Raw genomic sequence first — 26,617 nt, 5'->3', positions numbered from 1 at the left:
CTTTAGAGAAAAGGTTTGCCAATTCTGGTCTTTATGGGGATATTCACATGATTTCATTTATACAGGATATCTCAAATAGTCGTAATCATAGAATCAAAGAGAAGGATGGTAGCCAGGAGACAAAGGGAAGGAAAATGGGAAGTTTCCTATCAAGAGGTGTAAAAAATCAGTTAAGAAAGTGAATAAGCTCTAAACATGTGTTATACAATATTGTACATATAGTTAACAACATATACTATATTCTTAAAAATATATTAGGATGATAGATCTCCCATTAAGTATTCTTACTATAATAAAGGAAAACAAAATCAAATACTAAGGGATTAGACAGTAAGAGATGGTCAATATATGCTTAGGAAACTCCCCATAGAAATATAATTAAGGCAAGAACTCTAGAAGTTTTACTTTATAATTTTCCCTTATTTTATACTATATTATTTTGTTTTTCTGCTTATTTAATTCATGTTAATCGAAAGGTAGCAAGTATGGCTGGGCTTAGTGGCACATGCCTGTAATCCCAGGGGCTTAGGAGGTTGTATCAGGAGGATCACAAGTTCAAATCCAGCCTCAGCAAAAGAGAGATGCTAAGCAACTCAACAAGACCCTACCTCTAAATAAAAATAAAATACAAAATAGGGCTGGGGATGTGGCTCAGTGGTTGAGCGTCCCTAAATTCAATCTCTGGTACAATAGAAGGAGAAGGAGAAGAAGCAAGTAGGAACTCAATTCTTTTTTTTTTTCTTTCTTTTCTTTTTTTTTTTGCCAAAACAGATATCCTTAAATTAGTACTCATTGCAAGCACAAATTGAATGCTACTTTGATATTAGGATTTAAGTATGTCATAAACCTTGTGCAATAGGCCTTCCTCCTCTGTGAATTATGATGAGCAGCATACATAGGGCACAGCTGAGTCAGCTGAGCTTTTACTCCTAATCACAATAATGTGATGCACTATCTCCCTTTTGTTTACCCTCTCTTTTTTTACAATTCCTTTTATTTCCATTTGACATAACGGTAGCAATTTTCCACTGCAGTTCACTCTACTGTCTACCTCCCATTCTGAAGAAGCACAAGCAGCCACATAGCCTGGGGATTTAGCAAGAGCTGTATCTCAATGCTAATTTGAACTTCTGGTTCCTTGATCTTGTTTGGAACAAAAAGTTCAGCATAGAAACCTGGACAAAGGCAAAGACCCAAGACAAAACTGAGGAAATGAGAATGGACTGTCACTGCCAGATCTTGCCTTTCTCAAATTAAACTTGGCCAGGAGAGCTGGGGGTGGGGGTGGGTTAGGTGGATAGTTGTTCTGATTTATTGTGTCTTGTACTTGGATACTAGCCTGCATTGGCTTTAGCCTGAGGAGCCATTATCTATCAAGATGACAGTCTATGCTGTGATAGGAAATATAATTTAATCAATCAGAAAGGCAATGGTTTAGTAGTACATAAATCTAGCTTATCAGGTCACCTAGGCCATCAACTGTGTGACAGTGACTTCATTTCTTATAACTCATCAATATTACTTTGATGACTACTAGTTTCTTCCAACTTGATCTTTCCAAGATCTTAAAGCTCAAAGGCTCCCTGTACAGTGATGTAATAAAGAGGATGCTATCTGACCAGTGGCTTCAAAACATGCAAATTATTTTGATATCAGCCAATCGGATCACAATTTATTCATTCTCTTCAAAAGTTCATCTGAAAAAGTTGGAGTAGTTCTGCTACAGTGATGGAACTAAAAACCTAGATATTCTCTGGATATACCTGAAAACTCATGCCAAATTATGATTTTACATTCTTTCATCTGTTACTTTGCTATGATTTCACTGATTATTTGAAAATTTTAAAGAATGTGACTTAATCATCTATGACACTTACACATATTTTTAATGATTATTGGTCTCTGGTAAACAGCAATGTCAGTACAGCTGGTAGTGGCTGTATTTCCCGAAGATGTGCCCTACCCAAGACAGGACACAGTAGACCCCAGTAAGTACACTGTAATATGACTAGGTAAAGAAAATAAAATAATTCATACTATTGCTGAGTTTTGTTGCCTAAGGGGAAAGTATTAAAGGCACAGAAATGTATTCCAAAAGTCAAAAAGGGGAAAAAAAACGACACACAATTATAATTTACTAAGATGATTTTGGAAGATGCACAAATCTGAATCTACTGGTAAAATGAATTAAGGAATTACAACAAAGAACACAGATGTCCTAATTTGTGTTCTTACAGGGAAGGGAGGGCAAGGTAGGATCTAGTGTGTGAAAAAAGGAAAAGTCTGCAAGGTTCACATTCCTACTGATGATGAGAAGGTGACCACAGCATGAGACCTTCACTAACAACATCCACAAAGTCCCTGGGAGCTGCCTTACACATTCTTCATGGATCATGACAGGGATGACTCCCACCTCACAGCAGAAGACTAATTTTTAGATTGTGGATCTCATTGTTTTTTTGGTCCCTTTCCTGAGCCAAGTAGGCATTGAACCAGATTTCTCTTCAGATCTAGCTTCATCTTTTTTTATGTTATTGTATAGGGAAATGCCTGCCTAAAAAATGTTTCTCCTTTTTAAATACTTGAATTTTTTTCACCAGAAAGCAATAGTTATCATTGCATAATAATCCATTCATTGCCTCAATTTAAAAAATAAACAATGTACCCAACACCTATTATACCAACTTGACCATTTGAACTTCACAGGGAGTTCTCACCAAGGCTTACTTTGTAAAGTGCAGTAATGACTGCTAAGTACTGGCATATTCTGTAACTGCTTTGTGTGTATCCACTTTGTCTTCACTAATTACTTGGAAATGAGGATTTGGCAAAACAATGGCCTTCACAACACCTATGAGAATTTCCTACCTACTGGCTTTTTAAAAATGCAATATTGATTATTGCTGCTAAAAGAAAATCACATTCTTAAATTAGGTCAACACTACATATTTGTAGTGGCCCATGGAACTACATAGTTTGAAATGAAACTTCTACTTAATAAATGCTTACTTATAATCAGCCATGTTCCAGGAAGAATTTAATATGACTTGCAAATATCCTTAAAATATAGCAAGAGAACATAAATTAAGAAGGGGAAGAAAAAAAGAAAAACAATAGCAGATCTGTAATTTGTATTTAGTTTATTAAGTTCATGCCTGGATACGGAAGAACTAGCAGAAATAAGGTTTTGATAGGTCCATACATCATAGCTTAGTCATAAGCCTGAAAGAAGATGACAGGGGTGAATTCAAAGAAGATCCAATTTAGTATACTGAAGTAGATAATGGTGTCCTCTCACATTTACATATCACTGTGCAACTCACAAAGCATATCAAGCACATTTATTTTCTTATGCCAGTAAATCTGCATTAAAAATGAGAAAAATCAATTTGCAGTCCCACCAGTAATGTATGAGTGTGCCTTTTCCCCACATCCTCACCAATAGTTATTGTTTGTATTCTTAATAGCTGCCATTCTGACTTGAGTGAGATAAAATCTTCGAGTAGTTATGATTTGAATTTCTCTAATTGCTAGAGATGTTGAACATTTTTTATATATTTGTTGATTGATTGTGTATCTTCTTCTGAGAAGGGTCTGTTCAGTTCCTTGGCCCACTTATTGACTGGGTTATTTGGTTTTTTTGGTGTCAAGATTTTTGAGTTCTTTATATATCCTAGAAATTAGTGCTCTATCGATGTGCGTGTGGTTAAAAATTTGTTCCCAAATTGTAGGCTCTCTATTCACTTCACTGATTGTTTCTTTTGCTGAGAATTTATTGATTCTTGATATTAATTCTTGAGCTGTAGGAGTCTTATTAAGGAAGTTGAAAGCCAACATGGAAAACAGTATGGAGAATCCATGGAAAACTGGGAATGGAATGTCCATTTGAACCATCTATCCCACTCCTCAGTCTATACCCAAAGAACTTAAAAACAGCATACTACAGGGTCACAGCCACATCAATGTTTATAGCAGCACAATTCATAATAGCTAAATTGTGGAAGCAACCTAGATGCCCTTCAATAGATGCATGGCTAGAGAAACTGTGCTATATATACACAATGGAATATTATTTAGCATTAAAAGAAAATAAAATTGTGGCATTTGCAGGTAAATGGATGGATTTAGAGAATATAATGCTAATTGAAGTTAGCCAATCCCAAAAAACCCAATGCCAAATGTTTTCTTTAATGTGGTGGTGGAGGTGAGGAATGGAAGGATTAGATAAACACTGGGTAGGGCAAAGGGAAAAAAGGAAGGGAGGGAGGGGAAAGGAGGAGGCATGGGGATAGGAAAGACGGTAGAATGAGATGGACATCATTACCTTCACTCCATGTATGAAGACAAAAAAAAATTACATTTTGTCAGATGCTCTTTCTGTCACTATTGAAATAATCTCCATTAGTCTGTTAACATGGTAAATTATATTGACTGTTTTAAAATGCTAAATTACCTTTCATTTCTGTGATAATAAAGCCCCATTCATCAGGCTCTATTTTTTATTTTTTAAAAATGAGAAAATCAGTCTCATTCTAAAGAATGACATGCCAGGATTAGTTACTTTCTGTGGATTATAAGACTGAATATTTTCACAAAGATGTATAGACAGGTGAAGCAGAATTAAAGGACCTGTTATAAAAAAATCCTCACTTGACCCCAATGACAAATAAAACAGTTCTATATTATTATATTATTAATATATCATTTCAATATTAGGTGAGCCACATGCAAGTGCCATTTTATAGGTCAAAACTAGTTAAGCTTTTCATCAGTCATGTTGAAGGTTCAATCTTATGTTCTGGATGCCAGTGAAACAAAATGTGACCTGAATCTTCTGAAACATCAAAATCTGCTTAAGCTCACTTAATTGTGTAGGGTATACATTAGACATGTTCGATAGTTACTAAAGAAGAATAAACAAAGATGCTACTATCATTAAATACATTTACTCTTTTCTGAATGGTAGTTCAGCAACAACAAATTTTAGTTTCTAGATCAATATTTCTGTAGGAATATTTTGGGGCAGATATTGAAAGCTATTGCCATAGATAAGGTTTAAAAGTTTGGACCTTGCCAGGTGTGGTGGCACACTCCCAGGGACTTGGGAGATTGAGACAGGAGAATTACAAGTTTGAGACCAGCCTCAGCAATTTAGTGAGATCCTAAGCAACTTAAAAAGACCCTGTCTCAACATAAAAAAATAGAAAGGTCTGGGGACATAGCTCAGTGGTAAAGTACCCCTGGATTAAATCCCAGTATTGAAAAAAAAAAAAAAAGTTTGGGCACTGAAGTGTGGATAAGCCTGTCAGGGTTCTGGTTCCAAAGAGTAAATAACCTCAAATTTTGTGCCCCATTTCCCTCATCTATAAATTGAACATAATGCTATTACTTTAACAACGAATGCTATGTAACTTAGCAATTGTTTCTGTTAACTGTTGTTTACATATTGGTATTCTTTCCTCTGGTTTTCAGTTATTCCTTTGTTACATATGATTCTCTATTTCTTTTGTATTCCACTTTTATTAGAGCATTTTTACATGACCTGACACCTTTACTGCTACAAATTGAATTTTAAAATAATGAGTCAATGTATATACACATATACACATATTCACTCTGAATATGTTAATAAAGGTGACTTTGACTAGGAAATAGGTGCTATGTTAATTGAAACATATGTGTGAATTCAAGCATGATAAATCATCAACTGTAATGACTATGGCATATTAGAAAGCACTGAGAAAAAAACAGATTTTAATTAAAAATAAAAAGTAAATTATGAATGTTAAAGAATTTTGAGAGACAAATTACAATTAAAATAAAGGTAAATTATAAAATGTCAGAAATTTTAGGTTCAATGGATATTGCTATAAGCTAAATCTCAAAGAAATTCAACAGTATAAAAAATAAACCATATTAGTTGACATCAGTACTAACAGGTACTTAACTATAATATTCACGAGCAGGGAATATTAACTTATTAACATTTTTTGTCTTGTGGGAAAATTTATATTTTCAATTCAGAATACTATTTGTCCCATTAGTAAAAGCACATTAGTATATGTGAAATATTAAAAAACAAACTTAACAATATACTGTAAATAAATTATTCTGTTGAAATATATCAACTGTTAAGATGTAATTATGCCTAAAATATTTGACACAATTTCTTTCATGACATCAGTGCAGATGTAATTATTAAATATGATCAAAATCATAAATAAATGTAAGATGTACTATTTTTCTAATAATGCAAAGGCAATGAAATTTCCCCTAATAGGAAAACAACAAATAAATATATGAAAAGCTTAAAAGCAAACATTCTAGTTACTTGTTTCATTATAATCACTTATATATATATTAATTGTGCAAATTACTGGAATTCACCATGATATTTTCCTCCATTCATATATTGTTCATTGATCATGTTACTCTTCTAAAGTTAATTTAAAAACAGAGTCTGGGATTCAGACTCTAGAATTCTAAATTACATCAAGGGCAAACAGGCTCAAAGATTTAACATGAAAATGAGTCCCATAAACAAAAACAGATTTTAAATTGTAATTCTGATCTTTTGCATATATGTGTCACCTGGAAAAGAAGTATACATATTCCAATAGAACTAAATAATAATAGCAATCACTAGAATAATAACAACTCCAGAAATCTATGGGACAAAATACCATAGTTCTAAATATATGTTCTTTTGATTATTTAAGGAAAACTGAATACTGTCATGCAAGAGCACAACATACCCTAAAGATAAAATCAGAGGAATAGTTCTGGCAACCTTTTACTTAGGTTTTGTCTGTTTTTAATCTAATTTCTTTTGTATTACACTTTTTTCCTCCTCTTCTTTAGTAAAGAATGTTATGGATTTAATTTTGCATGTTGCTTGCATTCTCACTTTATAACAGATGCTTTATACTCTCTAATGCCAGAAGCTGCTTGTGGGCAGTTTAAACTGAGTCCTTCCCCAGGAACTACTTTGCATTGAAGGAAGCTCTACTCCCTCCCTTGGAACAACCCCTATCCAAGGTCTGGTTGATGCAGAAGTACAAAGCCTTGCCTTAAATTGGACATTCCACTAGAATTAGCTGTGTCTACTGTTGCAAATACAAAACACAGTTCAAATTCTCCCTCTGCCCAATTCTGTTTACTTTTTCACTTACTGATGATTCCTGCAGCACTACCTAAAAAGCCTCTACTACAAAAATCTCCATCTCCTAGGGAACATAAACCAAGATGCTAAAACAGTAAATAAAAATTGATGTGGAAAAAAGGTAATGTGTTTTATAACTCAGTATAAGACAAATTAAACAAAGGCATAATATGAATACACTATTTAAGAATAAGGATTTTATTATAGAAAAGAGAAAGGAGCAGAATAAGACCTCAGAATTCTAAACAAACAATTGCCATTTTTAATTCACACATTTTATAGCAGATGACTAACTTTCAAATGTAACACATATGTGACAATCCCATATGATGCTCATTTGAGAACAATAAAACACAATGATGAAAACTTCACCCAAACCATAAATGAAGCAATGTTAATACACTACAAGTAATAAAAAGAACTAGGTGTTTCAGATGTTGTTAAAATACTAAACCAAGAATTAGATGAAGTGTTTCATTCAGCATGGATATTTTAGATGTCATCTACCTATAAGGGCCCTTTGCCTTTGTTCCTTTTAAATCTGATGAAACTATAACCTAAGGAACAAAATTCAAACTCCATGGACAAAATTCTAATAGAGTATTCGGCATTATCCTATTAAAATAGAAAATTTGCTTGTACTTATTCATAAATGTATATATGTTTTTAAAATAAAAATGTTCGGGAATAACAGTAATAAGAGGAAATACAGGAAAAAATGAAGGAATTAATTAATTAAAGGGTGCTATCAACAGAAAAGAAATTTTTTAAAAAAATGGAAAATCCTTCTAATAAAGTAAAGGAAAGCTGAAAAATGACATGATCAAGGGTTAAAAAGTAAGAAAACAAAAGCAAGTACAATTCATTTTTCAACTCTGGAAAGTTAAAGATTGTATTTATGTTGTTTGTACAGAATCTTAAGAGACTAGAAATTTTTCTGGCACATTTTTCTTTTTAAAATATGTGAGATTTTTTAAAAAACAGCTGCTATTTCATTGTTGGTGAAGAGATGTTTGAGGTGAGAAGTGCAAATAGGTTTCTAAGAGATTTCAGTTAACAAGTGAAAGAATCACAATTACCTTTTGCTAAAGTTAATATCAGGAAGACAATGAGGCTTTTTCATTCCACATCATGTCATCACTTGGAATCTTTATTGGATCAAATATTACTGGATTACTCTTCAAAAAGCTTCATTCTTGGAGTAGAATGATCATAAGAGAAAACGATTTCACACATTATAAAATTGCTATTTCTTTTCTTACTCAATGCCTATACATGCACAAATACCAATCAGCTCATTGTTCAAAATCTGACATTCTTCCTTGTATTATATAATTATCATTAAATAGTGTATAGTTTTTCCGTATGTGCCATTAGCTCAAGCAAAGCTCTTTCACTCATGGATGATAACTTAATACTGAATTGAATAAGCATGGCTTTTTATCCTGAGAGTTACACACCTGCTGATGGTCCTTCATGTCTTGAGCTCTAGATTCTCAAGGGGCTATTCCCTCTTTTCAAGTTCTACACAGTAGAAGCAATACAGATGGCATAGGTTCAATACAGGCTTATCTATCCCCAAACTATGTAAGTTTTATTAGTAAAGAAATAAGCTTAATAAGATAAAATAACAATAGTATTTTAAAGAAGATAGCAGCTTATTTCTCCCTTATATAATTGTCCAGGTATAATCAGTTCATGGCAAATACTGCTGCACAGTGTCAGAGATTTCAACTTCTTCTAATTGTTGCTCAAACATTCATAATACTGGATTTCCACCATTAGTTGAAGATGTTTCTTCTAGCTCTATCCCTCATAGTTACAATCCATCAGGAAGAGGGGAAGAAGCAAGAAGAAGCCACATACATTCCATTGTAAACAAAGGTAAACATTACACCTTTCACCTCTGTTCAAATCCGCTTACCAAAATTTAGTCAGTTTGCTAAGTTATACTGAAAAGAGGGCTGGAAATGTACTGTCTGTCCAGGAAGAATTCTTTATAGAAAGTGGGTTAAATACTGGGAAGAACTAGCAGTCTCTGCAAAAAAAAAAAAAAAAAAAAAAGTTTAATGAGGAAACTTTTTCAGTTCACACAGTTCATTTTTCTCTGCAGAGTAAAGAAGCCCTGCAAGGGTGACTGGGTCAAGATGCACTTGAGTACCACTTTCTACCACAGCTGGAGCCATATTGAAGCCCCATCCCTTGTCCCCTTCTTATACAAGGAATTCCTTCTCAAGGTACCACAGTTCTTATACTTGGCTCTCTTGAGTCACTCTGTCCCTTTACAAAAATCTGTATAATTAAATCAGATTATTAAAGTTGAGCATACTATTATCCGCTGAAGATCCTTGGGCTTCTTGTAAATCACTTGCATAAACATATATCTTTAAAACTTAATAAGAATTATATATATTAATCACTTGTTCTGAATGCTAGCTGCCTATGAGATAAGTATTATTCTCACTCCTTTCCTAGATTAAAAAAAATGAAGTTAAAAAAAAAAGGATGAGTAACCNTTTTTTTTTTTTTTTTTTTTTTTTTTTTTTTTTTAACTCTGTCTCAGGGAAATCCCAATGAAGCCTTCTCTTTGGGTTGTATTTACCTCATGAGGATTGCTCACAGAAATCGCTAACAATAGAAATTGTTCTTGGTTAGGATACAGACCCAGCAGGATGTTCAAAATGCCACAGGCAAATCAGTGGTCCTGCCTGGCAAAGCCTGCTGGTAGGTAGCATATGAGCCATATGGAAATTGCTAAAACAGGAAATAAAGCAGCAGGTTCTGAAGTCACCAGCTTCTTTGCCATGGTAGAATTAGCATTAGTCTATGGTGCAAAACGTCCCTGCCTTGAAATGTCCAGTATCCATGGAATTCTACCAACCCATGGTGATACAGTAATCAGTATATTCAGCTAATTTCCTTCATACAACTTTAATGCCTGAAAGAAAAAAAAATGTAAAATAAAAAGCATCCATGCAGATCATACTTTGCTTGGCAGAATTAATATTCTATAGACATGAATGTTGTGAAAAGATGTTGTGAATGTTGTGAAAACATAATGTAAATGCCTTAGAATTGTTAAGGTATGCAGATTTCCCTCCTGATATCAAAAGGCCTGGTTTTTTTCTCCCTTCCTAACAGAAAATGTTTAGTCTTAAATTGCAATATGGAGACAAGCTAGGGAAGTAGCTGTCCCAACAAGAGAGAACTTATTAGAAAAGTGAAAAATGTTCACCAAAAAATTATCAGTATCTAGAAAAGCACTATAGATTTTAATTTGAGACATTTTAGGTCAAGTTTTCTTGAACAAGAGATCCTTGAACAAAGAAATACTATCAATACAATATATTTGAAAATATCTTCTGACCATATAATGTCTATATAATCTACAAATACAGAAATATTATAAAATCAATGGATTTCAATCCACCCTAGACTCACTATACAGCTCTTTCCACAACACAATAGTTAAAAATTGGTGATAAGAGGCATGGTATACTTGTCATTTGAATCACTGTGTCATACATATATAAATTATTTCAGAGACTGATGCCATATGCTTTATATTTTCTGGAGTAAATAAAGATTTTAAAAATAAAAAGTGACCACAATAAAGGATATCTGTTAGGTTTTTCAACCTAAGCAACTCCTAAGAAAATGTGCTATGTTTAGCCATATTTTACAAAGTTCTCATTGTTTATGCTACTGTCAGTTTATATCATCAATATTACAAAGCATGTTCAGTCAGCTTTCTTCGCTGAGGATACTTAAAGACCCAACCAGCACAATTGCAGAGGAGGAAAAGTTTATTTGAGGGCTCAGAGTTTCAGAGGTCTTAGTCCATAGAAGTCTGGTTTCATTCCTCAGGGCTCAAGGTAAGGCTGAAAATCATGGCAGGAGAGTGTGGCAGAGGGAATAAGCTCACATCATGATCAGAAAGTAGAGAGAGAGAGACTCCACACTCCATATACAAAACATATACCTCATAGCATGCCCCCAATGAACCACTTCCTCCAGCCACACCTCATCTGCCTCCAGTTACCACTCACTTAATCATATCAGGGATTAATTCACTGAGTAGGTTAAGGTTATAACCCAATCATTTCTCCTCCAAAAATTCTTACATTGTCTCACAATTAAGTTTTGGAGGGACACCTCACATTCAAACCATAAGAAAGCATATATCAATTTTTTTTAGTGATTTACAAAATATATATTTTAGAAAGGGATTTCTGTTGAAAATGGAATGGGACACCTAACATGCTCTCTCTACTTTAAAAGAGAAGAGAAAAATGTTAATTAATACATAAGTATTAAGGAGTCCCTATCAGATATATGGCACATATAAATTTTTGCGTGGTACAGGGATTGAATCTAGCAGTGATCTGCTGATGACATACATACCAAGCCTTAATGGTCTCATTAAGTTGCCAGGCTGGATTTGAACTTATGTTGCTCCTGCCTCAAACTCCTAAATTGCTGGGATTACAAGTGTACACCATCATGCCTGACTTGCAACATATATAAATTTTGAATAAAGAATATGCATTATTATTACTTTATCACAATTTTTTTAAAAAACTTGCATTTCATATAGCACTGAATTGAACTCTCAGATTTACTGAATGTCCAAGCATTCTAGGTGCCAACTCATGGTAGCCAAGAGAAACAGGACATCATTAGGCTAGAAATGGCATCTTAGGTTCATCCATTCATCATTCATTCATGAAATTCTTATTGGATAGCTACTATATGCCAAACACAATGCTGACTGCTAAGCCTATGATGATGAATAAAACAAATGAAATATCCTAACTTGTAAGTACCACTATCAATTGAATCATTTAGCCCTAAATAAACAGGAAAATAGAGCTTATGCAACTTAATGAAAAAGGATACTGCAATGAAGAAACAGAGAACATTGTGGTGGGAAAGGCTGGTGAGCAAGCAGCAGTGGATGACTGAGGATGAGGAGGCATGGGTAGGAGAGAAGGAACAGAATTCCAGGCAGAAGAGATTTCACTATTTCTCCTCTGCTGGCTTACCTAGTGTTTAGGAAGAATTTATTTTTTTCCTAGAGGATGACAGTGAAATCTGAAAAGTTTAATGCTTCTTAAACATCAAGAATTGAAAAATAAATCATTATCTTAAGTAGAATGTTGCCCTAGATTTGGGTTCTCTAAATACTTTTTTTATTGGTTGTTCAAAACATTACAAAGCTCTTGACATATTTCATACATTAGATTCAAGTGGGTTATGAACTCCATTTTTACCCCAAATACAGATTGCAGAATCACATCGGTTATACATCCACATTTTTACATAATGCCATATTAGTAACTGTTGTATTCTGCTACCTTTCCTATCCTCTACTATTCCCCCCTCCCCTCCCCTCCCCTCTTCTCTCTCTACCCCATCTGCTGTAATTTAATTCTCTCCCTTGTTTTTTTTTCCCTTTCCACTCACAACCTCTTATATGTAATTTTGTATAACAATGAGGGTCTCCTTCCATTTCCATGCAATTTCCTTTCTCTCTCCCTTTCCCTCCCACCTCATGTCTCTGTTTAATGTTAATCTCTAAATACTGAAATGAATCTTATACAAGCAGTGATGGTAAGGGAGGAGATGCACTGTAAAAGCCTATGTATAAATCAGAAATGGGGAGATAAGGTTTCCTTTGAGAAATGGAATCACAAAATCATGTCATAAGTCAAAGAGAAATTAAGTAAGTCATTTCAAACCGCTAGAAGTGGCTCATAGACATGCAAAATTGGCTAAAGTAATTTACGATTAATTAGAAAAGTCAGCAATGGAAGTTACAAAAATATAGGAAATGAACATTTTCAAAGGTACAGGCCAAGAGAGAGTACAAGTGTAAGGATATGTTCTCTTTGCTTCCAGGAACAAACAGAACTTGCATGAATTAGGGTTTCTTAGATTGATGTCATTAAACTTAAACTGATTCCATGCAATCTGCACAAGATTTTAAATATATTCAGTTTTTTCCAAATACTTCACCTTTAGGGAGGAAATTAGTGAGCCAAAAGAGGATGTCCCCGTTGATAGAGCTATTTCTTGTTATACATTAATACACTGACATTCTGCTCTATGCATTCATTTCTGGAAGCCTCTGTGTGGGCTACTAAGACACAAATCCACATTTAGTATGCAATAAATCAGTCTTCTGAGGTGGTACAACTGAAAACCAGACCATATAACATGGTATTTCTGTTTTAGTCATCTTTTTTTGCTGCTATGACTAAAGGATCTGACCAGCACAAATGTAGGGGAGAAGTTTATTTGAGGGCTCACTGTTTCAGAGGTCTTAATCCATAGAAGACCAGCTCCATTCTTCAGGGCTTGAAGTGAGGCCAAGCATCATGGCGGGAGAGTGTGGCAAAGGGAAGCAGCTCACATCAGGAAGTAGAGAGAGAGACTCCAACTCCAGATACAAAATATATACCCCATAGCCACGCCCCCAATTAACCACTTCCTCCAGCCACACCCCACCTGCCTCTAGTTCCCACCCAGTTAATACCATCAGGGATTAATTAGCTAATTGGGTTAAGACTTTCACAGTCCAACATTTCTCCTCTGAAACTTCTTTCCTTGTCTCAGATATGAGCTTTTGGGAAACACCTCATATCCAAACCATAACAATTTTCCTGCTCTCACATCCACATATTTTTCCCCCAGAGAATTAAGAAAAAGACAACCCACATGCTTCACAGGTATGATCAGCAAAGCCACAAGTCTCATAAGTGGCTGAACCTGAACCAAGATCTGAGCCTCCTGATTCTTTGTTCACCTTTCACTCCATCGCACCCTTACTGCATCAGAGATATGGGTAAAATGCCATTATTTGCTGTATCTAAATTTCAAGGTTTAGGATAAGCAGGAATTTTTAGCTATTCCAACCTGGGGACTATGCTAAATGGAATTCATTCATCTAGCTAAATTGTTTTCTAGTTTCCCTACCCCATCACATTACTGCATTCTATTTCTTTCATTTGCTATGTGCAAGGCTGCTTCTGATAGGTTTTTAAAATGGTACCACATCATGTCTAACATCCAATATGTAGATACAGATGGCATTTCACGGGACATCATCCTTTTCTACAAATGATAGGAAGTGCAAAAATAAACCCTCACAGAAAGCAGGCTCTGTTGCACAATGATAAACATGCCAGACAGTAATTTTTCATTTTAGCAATTTTAACTGAGGAGCAGTTTCAGCTGTCAAGCCCTTGCCATTTATCATACTTCCATTATGAACTGTATTCTAACATATATTACCAAGCCCCTGTGTAACACACTGAATGTTATTATTTAGTACGTAAATGGCTTTTTAAGAATACAAAGTACTCTGCCAATCATGCATACTTTGCTCATAATGCCATCTCTTTGGAAAGCAAGTGAAAAATCATTCTATCACTTTTACAGTTGAGGAATTAACACTAAGTCACTAAGTTAATGACAAGAGTCAGTCCTGTTTTTAGCAACAAACCCAGCTAGAATAAAATTTGTATTTAAAAAATTTTGTCCAGGCTACCATAAAGGCTTTTTAACTTTTCATGAACTACCTCTTTTTAAACTTTAATTTGCTCTAGTACAAACATCAGTGATGTGATAGTCCAAACATATACACAAAGAAAACAGTGCAATCCATGGATAATCAGTTGTCCTGCATGCTAGGAGCCCAGCATGTCCAATTGGAAAAATGATCCATATAAAACAACTGGAACACCTGAAAGCCCACTATGGATTAAATATTATCCAATGCTGAATAAAAATTCCAATTTAAAAGGCTATTTACCTGTCTTTTAGTGAAAGCTTATGATTGAACACATAAAATAAAAATTGAACAGATTTTGTATTCACCTGACAACTTCAACCCACATTAATTTTCTCCTGCTCAAACTATAGTTTCATCTATAGGATAAACTCAGGCACATTTAACATTGAAAGTCAATGAAAATTCGACAGCCATCAGTAACCTAAAACTGACAATGTTCCTTTCTAAAATTTAAACCTGCCTACCAGATAATGCCTAGATACTACTACATTTAACTATGAGGAATGAAAGGAACTGGCCGTGGAAAGAGAAACACAAAATGGGGACCCTTCTCAGCCATGCCTTCCTTTGGCTCACTTTGAGAACAAAAGCCTCAGCCACTCAGTAGACTTACTAGCATGCAGCTGCACCCAGCTGAGTCACTTCATCAGCCCCAACTGACTTGACCATCTCCTTCTGGTAGTCTTGACCTATCCTTTTCTTCTTACATAATGCTAAAAACATATGTCCTATGGATAGACAAAGACAGTAGAAACCAATGGGAAAATGTGGCCCACAGATGTGTGATGTCACCATAAAGGCCCTGTGGTGCTTATAAACTATGTGATTTAGAGTATTTACAAGATGAGTACAAGAAACACAAAACACATGTTAATATATAACACAAGGATTTATTGTGCTACTGCCTTTTGCTAGCTAATTAGAAATTCACTATCTAAAAGCACAAGCAACATAAATGTAAGACAGAAATATATTATCTAAATCAATGGTTTATTTTAGAGTGAGCTAATAACATCAGTAGATGTTTTCAACTTTACAAGTTTAGTTCAGTAACCAAATTATCATCACCCTCCCAATTCAAGTTAGAGGTTATACAAAAACAAAACAAACAAACAAAAACATATATAGTACTAAATATTTCAAGTCAGACAATAATAACTCCAGTACTTCCCCTGTCATTACAATTTAGCTTATTCCATGGCAGCATCTATATATTTAATGTATTCAGTGGTTGATAAATTTGGCTGAAATTAAATGATAGTTTTGTCCTTAAATGAATGCTTTTAAACCTGAAATGATCCCTGTACATGCAAAAACATCCAAACTGCAAACAAAAATGTTTATGGAAGGATTATCTAAATAAGGCTCTATTAACTAAGACAGATTTTTATAAGTATATTCTGAATATATTGGAAAATCCTGAAGCCTACAAATACAGGAATCTGATGATAGAGAGAGGCTGACCCCATTGCTCTGAAGCCTTTGCTTTCTATGACAATTAAGTAGCTGAGGCTTCAGAGATTGTTACATGTCTGAAGGAAGCACCAAATGCACTAATTACAGCAGACTTCTGTGAAGAGGGGAATTGGCATTAGTTCTTCCCACTGTCTTTTATGTTATTATTACAGATGAAATTTGTGTTCAATTGCATGTAAAAGAAAACCCAAATGGCACTGCTGTCAGCATGAATGGTGTTACATAACAGGATCAAATTTTAAGCATCACAGGGGTGATGTGACAAGTCTGGAATAACTTTTCCAGTGGCCACCTGTCTCAGTGCATGATTTTCATTGTCCTGGTCTTAAGAGGGAAGCTGTGTCTCTGAGCCTTGTATCCCTATTCCAGGTGCAAGAAAAAACAGAAAAGAAAGGTAAAGGGGAAAAGGCATGTGCCACCATGTCTGCTCTCTGTAAAACCTTTCCTCAAGCTCTACAAGTGACTTACACTGAGAGAATACTGGCCCGATTGTCCCACATTTTAGTAAAGGCACTGAGAAATACAGCTATTTAGTAGGCACATGAGCAACTCAAACCAAAATTGGATTCTGATGCAAAGTGAGAAGGAGGAAACAAATAAGGATTAGGCAACCAATGGCATCTGCCACTGTTATCAGTGCTTTGCTTGCTGTCCATTTGTTTGTGTACAAACCGTGCAAGTGATACCTTTGAAAGTGTCTGTAAAAGAGAAACAGTTTACATTGATTCTTTCACTAGAGAGTAACTGCTGTCCCAAAGATGTCCAAGCTTAAATCGACATATTCAACACTTCATGGTTACCTTCAAAAATAGTTAACTGGCATGCCTTTCTCCTGGTAGTTGTTAGAGGCCTTTTTCCTAATTAAAAAAAAATGTAATTAATCCAATAGAAATAATAATAAGACCAAAACATTGGATTACACCGTTTAGGCTTTGTATTTAGAGACCAGGCCTGAGTCATGTCAGTCCAAACATTCACCAGTGCTGTCTCCATACTAATAAGGGGCTGGGCATATTAAGCTTGAGGAAACTACACGTTTCTGAAGTTTTTGAAAGACAATCAGATGAAATTGCGGGGGTGTGCCATGTGTTCTGTATGCAGTCAGATATTGGACATTTTTGTTAACTATAAGGTTTACCACATTGAGAAACACTGCTCATAAATTAGGAATGATGACCACTAAAAAATATGTTTGTAAGTTAAGTAAATATATTCTAGATAAAGTCAACAAAAATAGAAATAAATGTTAATGTCCATTTTTATCTTTGAAAACATTGGCATATACCACATAAAATGCCTTAAAGAATACAAATCCTTAAATTCAGTACTGTTAGTTTCTGGTATTCGGTCCCATAAAAAGCTCAGTTGTGACACTCTATAGGGTGAGAGGTTCCTTATTTTTCTAGTTTCTTCAGGGTTTCTGGATACAGACTCCAGAAAAATAAAATAAAATTAGACTCATTCTTTAAGACACATTATTCAAAGAAATATCTCCTGTTGTATTTCTTTAGCCTAGCGGTGACCACTGTCAGAAAGGTGAAATGAATGGCAGACACTAAATTCACTCACCCAAAGCCACTCGCAACTATCTCACCTTCTATTGAGGCCAGCCAGCTAAAATAGTCCATCCTGGTCATGGTACCCAACTGGGGTTAGAAAGAAAGGGGACATGTGGGAAACATTGAGACACAGACTCAGATGGCAAACCCTTAACAATGCTTTAGTCTTTTGCTCTTCCTTCTCCTCTTCTGCTTGGAAACTGTTGGTGACACCTGGAGGTATAGCAACCATCTTGTCACATAAGAGAAAAGTCATACAACATGGGTAGAACAATAGAAAAGCAGATGATACCTGGTTTCTTGGTAATACTGAGGACCAATTGCATTAGCCCTGGACTGCCACCTCAGAACTTGTCACCTGAGAAAAATAACCACCACATGTGTAAGCCACCATTGATCAAGTTTTATACACTTTGGCACTTGAGCACAATCCTAAATGATATTAACCAGCTCAGGTTATATCAAATGAATACTATGCCATACCTCTGAAGTTTTTAAATTTTTTTTTTAGAACTAGTTAATGAAAATATATTCTAATGTGTTTTAATTTTGATATGTAACATTTCTTTTAAGTTTTCATTTATCTTTTCCCTTAAAAAGCACAGATATGTAGATGAAAGTATTCTAAAGAATACATAGGTACTTTTTATAAAAATTCCAAATTAATACAAGCATATACATGTAATTACTCAATAATAATTCATACGAAATACTCATGCAGTTTCTGCACAGTATATATGTTTGTCTATTGGCTGGTTATTTTTAAAGTACCATTTCTAGAAAATACTTCAGGTTCTCAAACCAAGGAAAATTATATTTTTTGTCGTATGCTAAAAGGCTTTACGAGTGAATGCTATGAAGTGAATGTGATGTAGCTATACACACTTTATGCATACAAAAAGGAATATACATATGTACACACATATATAAGTATGTGAATGTGTATATAAGCATGTGTGCATGAATGTGCATATATGCATGCATGTTGTGTTTGTATGTGTATGTGCATACGTACATACACATATTTTCAAAAAAGCAGAAAATTAGACAATAGATATTATATCAATTTAGAGATACAAAATAATTAATGAATATTTTATCATTTTATTTAAGTTTTTTAAAATACTTTTTTAGTTGTTGATAGATCTTTATTTTATTTATTTAAATATGATTCTGAGAATTGAACTCAGTGCCTCCCTCACACATGCCAGGCAAGTGCGCTACCACTGAGCCATAGCCTCACCTCTTGTTTAAATTTTTGAAAGAGTATTCAACTAGAAAGACAAGAGAAGGTACAACCTGTTTAAAACTTAAACTGTTATAAAAATGAAAAATTCCATAACACTTTTTCCATCAAAATAATTAGCCCTTTCCAATTGCCAAATGCATGTCATTTTGTTCTTTAGTGATGAATAATGCTTGATAATGCTTATGATAAGCAAGTTAAAAGTAAATTTTGAAAATCAACTCTTGAAATTTCAGTTTTGGCTACCAAAGTCCTCTTCATCTATAAATGGGATGCAAAGGAGCCCATTAGGAAGTCCTTTATGACTGGGCCCCTGGCCAAGCTGGAGGCCACATAGTCACATTCAACACATTTAATGAAACCAGCTCCCTGACTTGGGTTGTCTTATGTGTTTGCTCAGGAGCACCGTAATATCCAAGTAAAGTAGAAATTGTTTCTTTATTAAGGATATTATCAGATTCTCTTTAGATAGTTAAAACTTTCAACTCAAATACTTAGAGAATTTTAAATTTTTTTAACCTTGCATTGTATTATGATTATGTTATTGTTTATTAATTTTAAATTAATCTTCAATTCATTTCCAGTAGTTAAAAGAGTGGAAAGAAGAAAAATAGGAGAGAATATAGGAAAAGGGAAAGCATTAAATTAATCAGGTAGGATTCCTCTTTAGTATTATTCTTGAAGTGATAGTATATATTCTCCAGATTATATTCCAAGTGCATAGAAAGCAATATTAGAAAATTACCAAGAATGGAAAGAGGATATATTAAAAGCTCTCCATCTGCCATCAATCCCCTTTTCCAGTTCTATAGTTAGTGGGTTCATATCTTTAAAGACACAAGTATTTCTTTGCCTATAGATTTGTGACTATGGAACTTGGAGGACTTATTGTGACAGTGCAAGTAACTCGTGACTATCAAGCACTCATATTTAATATTCTCATGAAGCAACATGAAAATTTCACCATGTTGTCATCCCCTTAAGGATCTTGGCTTCATAGAGGTTCCCTGTTGTGGACAGTGCCTGAATACCTCTGCAAGAAATTGGCTTGGTTCCCTCCTGTGAATTCTCACTTGAGCTCCTCTCTGATGACTGCACTGTTATTTTATCCCAGAGACTGCCCTTCTTGGATCAAATGTCCATTATCTGTGTTGACCCTATGGACAGTGACTCACTGCTCTCTTTTTAGATTGGAAGTACTTCTGAGAGACTGGAGCAAAATAGCTTCTTTGAAACATGCCATCCTGGTACATGACAGACTTTGTCAATGCAGGCAGTTTCAAGATAGGTAGAAAATACTAGATATATCCCCACAGTCTCTTTATTATCTTATCAGTTCCATGCTTCAGAAACACCTGGGAGGAAATCCAAGCACATTTACCGATTCTAGCCTGTTGCCAAGGACAGAGTCTTCCAAGCTGAGGTGATGCAACATGGTTAATGTTTTCCTTTTAGTAGAATCAGCACCAAGGCTAGGGAAGAAAGAAAATGGGAGGGGTCTGAACCTCTGCCAAATACCACTTTGTCTCTAACAGCTGGATTATTTTACAAACAAAAATTTCCAAATGAAGTGTGATTGTTGAGAAATAATAAGTATCCTTGGCGTGTGAGGTTATCTGAATCCTCTGGCCTTCTTCTTTCAACACCTGTTAGGAGTATAGCAATTAGATTTCCGATTTTCCCTGCAATTATTTTGTGTCAACTCTTATTTCTTTTAGGGCATTCATTCTGTTATCAACAAACTCATTTTATTCTACTCCTAAATAAGAGGGTAAAATTGTGGAACTCCATAGAAATTGCAAGTTAATGTAATATTATTTAAAAAAATGTTAAATCTTTAGTATTTGCACCACCCCCTTTTTAATTTGCAATACAGGGGATTGAATCCAGAGGCAGTCTACCACTAAGCTACACCCCTAGTCCCTTTTATTTTTTTTAACAGGGTCTCTGTAAGTTTCCAAGACTGGCCTTGAAATTGCTAGCCTCCTTCCTCAATCTCCCATGTCATGGGGAATTACAGGCATGAGCCACAACCCTCAGCTAAAATTTGCATTATTTGTTTTGAAGTAAATATTTTTATATATTCTCTCTCTCTTTTTTTTTTTCTTCATTTCATCATGTTCTACCAAACATGGAATCTTGGCGCAAGAGTTTGAAAATGATGCAACTTTGTTAGAGATTTTGTGATATTTATAAAAATGTTCACTACTCAATTACTAATTATTCTTAAACTTTCTCAGATTTATTGGTGGAATTTGACACTTTCACTAAGATTAACCTAATATGTAACAATTAACTTATTTTAAACTACTGCCTCCTAGTATCTCATATGCTTTAAATGTATAACATGGGATTTACAACCAGGAAAATATTTCTGAAAGGAAAGGATAAGTTCTAGTTTTGCTGAACTAATAACTTTACTACTACTACTTAATATGAGAAAGTTTTGGTATGATCAGGGGAGCTCCTTTGCCTCCTAAAAAGTAGATTATTTGTATAAGAAAAAATTACTTTTTTTTTCTTTTGACAAAACAGCATTAACTTCACAAGAGACCCATGGATTCCTGGTGTTAGGAGAAAGTCTATTACTCATTTTTTTTTTATTAGGCTGAACTAGAAACTACTGGTATGGAACCGTTTTTGACCCCCAAAATAGCAACATCATAAGCTTCAACTAATAAAAGGAAAATGGTCTCCAAGAAGGATTAGGGAACTTGACCAAGGTTAATAAGTAACTGTGCTGGAATCTAAACAAAGACCTCCGGATTCTCATGCCAGGTGGCTTTGTATTTTGAGCATACAGACTCTTTTTATACCAGTTGTCCTTATATTACAGTTTCTGTTTCTATCATTTAAAACTTTTCTGTCACAGACACAGAAAATATTGAAGAAATCTCTGCCTGAGGAGTAATAAAGACAATAAGATGAATATTTTATTTCTTAACTATTGTATGTAGTTCAAATGGATTAAATTCCCATTTTTAATGTATGTTTTTGAAACTATATGCTTTGGGCTTACTTATTAATTTTAAATTAATACTTTTGTTGTTTAATATAAAAAAGTGAGAGCATGATAATAAAAAATTAAAATAAGGAGCAAAGAATATATATTGTACATATATTTTCTTACATATATTGTGATGCATACTCTTTTATTTAAAATCTTTTGTGTTACTCTGATTATTTTCTTAGGACAATTCCTTGAAGTGAAATTACTGTGATAAAGGATTTACAGGATCTCTGGTAAATATTGTCAAACATCTCCAAGAAATATTGTTCCAGTTCACATTTTATAAGCACATATTAATTTGAGAGTGCTTCACTCTCCTATTCCAGTCCCAAGTGAATTTTACTATGTATACAAGCCATTTATTTTTCTTCTTTTATGAGCCACTGTATCACACTCTCTGTCCATTTTTCAGTTTAGACAATACCTTTTGTATTATTTCATAAAAAGAAATTTCATGTTTCTGTTATCTGAAGACAAACGTGGCCTCCTTGAATAATTTAGAATACTTATTTTTTTATACTTTATTTACATTGTTATTTTGGTTAGTCACTCCAATTATTTGTTGTCTTGTTAGCTATAATGTAATTTAAAAAAAGCATATGGTAGTATTACCCAAACATTAAAGTAATCAAATCTAAAAGATAAATAAAGGAAAAAATATAAAATTTATGGAATTTAGTATGAACTTGAATATTTACAATTACAATTGTCTTCTCATTTGTCTCATTTCATTGGCATGTTGAATGATGTATATTTTAGTAACAAAAATAGTTTATGTTATGACCTATACTATAATTTCTATATTTGATTTTTATTTAATGAGATTGATAGGAAATCCAAGTTTCTTTAGAAGGAATCAATTTTCCCTGTGGGGTTTCCATTATCTAATGAAAAATAGACAAAAAGTCCAAAATAAATGTTACTCTTTGGTGATTGCCATATTTTTAAGATTCATGAGTTAAATTAACATATTAGCCCAAAAGTTAAATTTTTGCAACATGTCTGTATTATCAGATACAGAATAAGTTTAATGTTCTGGTCTGAGAGTAAAAGGTATTAAGGATTTCTGCTTCCAGAAAAATGGAATTGGTGTGTTTTTCCCTATTATTTCCACTAAGTACAGCTAAAAGAAAGAAAATCAACAAGGTTAAACAAGAACTCAAAAACACCATCAAAAAGAGGATGTAATCAACATTTACAGAACACCCATGCAACAGCAGAATGCACATTCTTTTCATGGGTTCATGAAACATGTAACAAGATATACCTTACTCTGGGCCATAAAATAAACCATGACTAGTTTATTACAACTGAAACTATGACAATGTTCTCTGACTTCATTAGAATCAAATTAGAAATCAATAACAAAAAGAATATTAAATATCCAAATACTTAGAAACTAAATAATATACTAATTATTTAATGTATAAGTCAAAGAGGAAGTCTAAAAAAATTCAGCTAACAGCATGAAAATGAAAATATATCATGTCAGTATATGTGAGAAATTGCTCAAGCAATGCTGAGAAGAAAATGTGGAACACTATACTCTTTGTAAGAGAAAAAGATAAAATCTAAGGATTTAAGCTTCCACTTCAAGGAATTATAAAAAGAAGGAAATAAACTAAAGGAATAATAAGGAAATTAATAGTAAGTATGAGAGTATAAATTACGGAAATTAAAAAACAGGAAGGTATAGACATTCTATTACATAACTTAATTATTAATTCAATTTAATTAACTTATAATAATTAGATATTGAGCTGATCTTTTGACAAGAAAAATAAAATTGAATGATCTCTAAAAATATTGACAAAGGAAAAACGAGAGAAGACACAAATGATCAATAGCATGATTAAAACTGAGGATATCACTATAGGTTTCAGGTTCCTAAACAATAAAAAAAAGGAATACCATGAACAACTCTACATGCCAACTTACATAAAATGAACCAGTTTCTTGAAAAACATAATGATAGCTTATTTTATCTATCATACACAATCGGTATAAAGCAGATAATTGAATAACCCTATAACCATTTAAAAATGAATTAATTAAATTTTTCTTTAAAAATTAAATTATTTAAAATTTCTTTAAAAAGAAAATTTCCAGGTCCAGTTTTAACCAAAGAGTTGTACAAAGCTTTCTTAGAGTAGTTAACATAAATTCTATGCAATCTTTATCAGGAAACGAAAGAGGAAGAAATACCTTCCCAATTCATTTTATGAAGATAGTATCACCCTGAAACCAAAATCAATAAAGAACAGTACAAAGAAAGAGAAGGATATAACATATCCATATCCATATCCAGAAGGATATAACATGTCCATAACATAACTTAGATACAAAAATCCTTAACAATGTATTAGAAAATAGAATTCACTTATACATAAAAGTTGTTATATATCATGATCAAGTGATGTTTCTCTAAAGTGTGTAAGGCTATTTTCATCAATCATAGCAAGAAGCTGACGAGAAATAAATCACATAACTATATTGATTGGTGCAGAACACATTGGACAAAACGCAACACCAAGTCATGACAAAAATTCTCAGAAAAATAGAAATAGAGAGGAAACTAGGTTAGGATAATTTTAAAAAAACCATCTGCAAGAAGACATACAGCTAATATTTTACTTAATACTGAAAAAGTGAATACATCCCTCTAAATTAGGCATAAGCAAAAGATTTCCACTCACTATGGTTGCTATATAATTCTTGAGAGTTTACTCAGTGAAAATAATGCAAAACAGGGAAATAAAAGACACACAGAAAAAGAAGAATAATAGTTCCCTTGTTTACAAATGGCATGATTATCTACATACAGAATCCCAGGGGATCTAAAAAGCTAAAACAACAACAACAAAAAAAAAAACATAAAAACTTTTAGAAGTAAATTAGTTCTGCAAGATCACAGGACCAACAATAATTAATTTTATCTTTATATGCCAGCAATGAATGTATGGATACCAAAATTTAAGATAATATACTATTTATAATGACAGAAAAAAATAGATGAAATTTTAACAAAACAGGTGTGTGATCTATATCCTGGACAAAAACGACTAAACATTGTAAACTTGCCAATCCTCCTCAAATTTATATAAGTTTAACACACTTCCTATTAATATCCAAAAAAAAAAAATGGCTTTTGGAAGATACCAACAAGATCATTGCTTTATTTGAAAAGTAAATAAATTAGAAAACTAAAACAAATATAAAAAGAATAAAGTGTCAAGAATCAGTTTACACAATTTCAATACAATAATCAATACTATGTAGTATCAGTAGAAGGTTAGACACACACACCAGTGGAACAGCATAGAGAAAATCCACTAATAGTCCAAATAAAGATGCATGCCCAACTGATTTTTTTTTAACTGAAGGTACAAAAGAAATTCAACTGAAAAAAGCTATTCTTTCACCAATGTTGCTAAAGCAAGTAAATATTCATATGCAAAATCACCAACTTCAACATGCCTTACACTTCATACAAAAATTAACTCAAAAATGGATCACCAACTGAAAGTAAAATGCAAAAATGTAAAATTTCAGGGAAAATAGGAGAAGACCTTTGGGGTCTAGACTTAGGCAAAGAGTTCTTATACTTGACACCAATACCATGACCCATATGATAAAAAAATTGGTAAACCAAACTTCATCACAATTTTAAAAGTTTTACTCTACAAAAAGCCCCATGAAAATACAAACTTTAGTCTGAGGGCATATATTAGCAAACTCTGAATCTGACAAGGGACAAGTATCTAAGATATACAGAGAATTGTCAAAAATTGTATGGTGTGATGGTGCATGCCTGTGATCCCAGCAACCCAGAAGGTTGAGGCCGGATTGCATGTTTGAGACCAACCTCAGCAACTTAGAAAAGGCCCCAAGCAACTTAGAAAAACCCTGTCTCAAAAAAAAAAAAAAGTTCTGGGAATGCGGTTCACGGGTAAAGCACCCCTGGGTTCAATCCCCAGTAACCCCACCACTATATATGTGTATGTGCATACACATATATATACACACACACGCACACACACACACACACACACTCACAAAAGTCATGACCCAGGATTTCATCAAAGTGAGTAAATGAAATGCAAATAAGCAAATGAAAAGATGCTCAATATTATTGCCATCAGGGAGATACAAAGTAAAGCCACAATGAGATATCATCACTATGCACCTATTGGGATGGGTAGGAGAAAAAAGTACTGACACAATGCTGTGACGAAGCAGAGATATTAAGAAACTGGATCTCATATATTGCTAGTGGGATTGAAAAATGACTCATCCTCTCTGGAAAACTCGTTGACAGTTTCTTATAAAATTACACATGCTGTATGATCCAGCAGTGACCAATGACAGGCTTGGTCATTTCTTCCAGATAAATAAAAATTAATGATCACATGAAAACTTGAACATATATTTTTTATAGCAGCTTTGTTCTAATACCCCCAAACTGGAAACAACTTATATACATAACAAATAATTAAATTATATAAAACATGTAATATACACAATTTATAACTATTTACCAGGCTAGTTGCCAATTTCCTAATCTTACTATATATATATATATATATAT

The 26,617-nt window shown here is 33.7% G+C and overlaps 1 protein-coding gene and 1 long non-coding RNA gene across 6 annotated transcripts in view; both read right to left on the bottom strand.

Moving 5' to 3' along the window:
- The window catches only part of Prr16 (proline rich 16), a 160,775-nt gene that overhangs the window by 111,557 nt on the left and 22,601 nt on the right, over positions 1–26,617 (bottom strand). The window lies entirely within an intron of this gene.
- The window catches only part of LOC125612935, a 27,619-nt gene continuing 8,330 nt past the window's right edge, over positions 7,329–26,617 (bottom strand). The window contains exon 2 of the long non-coding RNA XR_007343415.1: positions 7,329–9,200. This is a non-coding gene — a long non-coding RNA (uncharacterized LOC125612935). The remainder of the gene's footprint in view (positions 9,201–26,617) is intronic.

This window comes from Marmota marmota, unplaced genomic scaffold (genome assembly GCF_001458135.2).
Source record: "Marmota marmota marmota unplaced genomic scaffold, marMar, whole genome shotgun sequence".
In the NCBI taxonomy this organism is placed as follows: Eukaryota; Metazoa; Chordata; class Mammalia; order Rodentia; family Sciuridae; genus Marmota; species Marmota marmota.
This window is presented reverse-complemented; position numbering and strand designations above follow the sequence as displayed.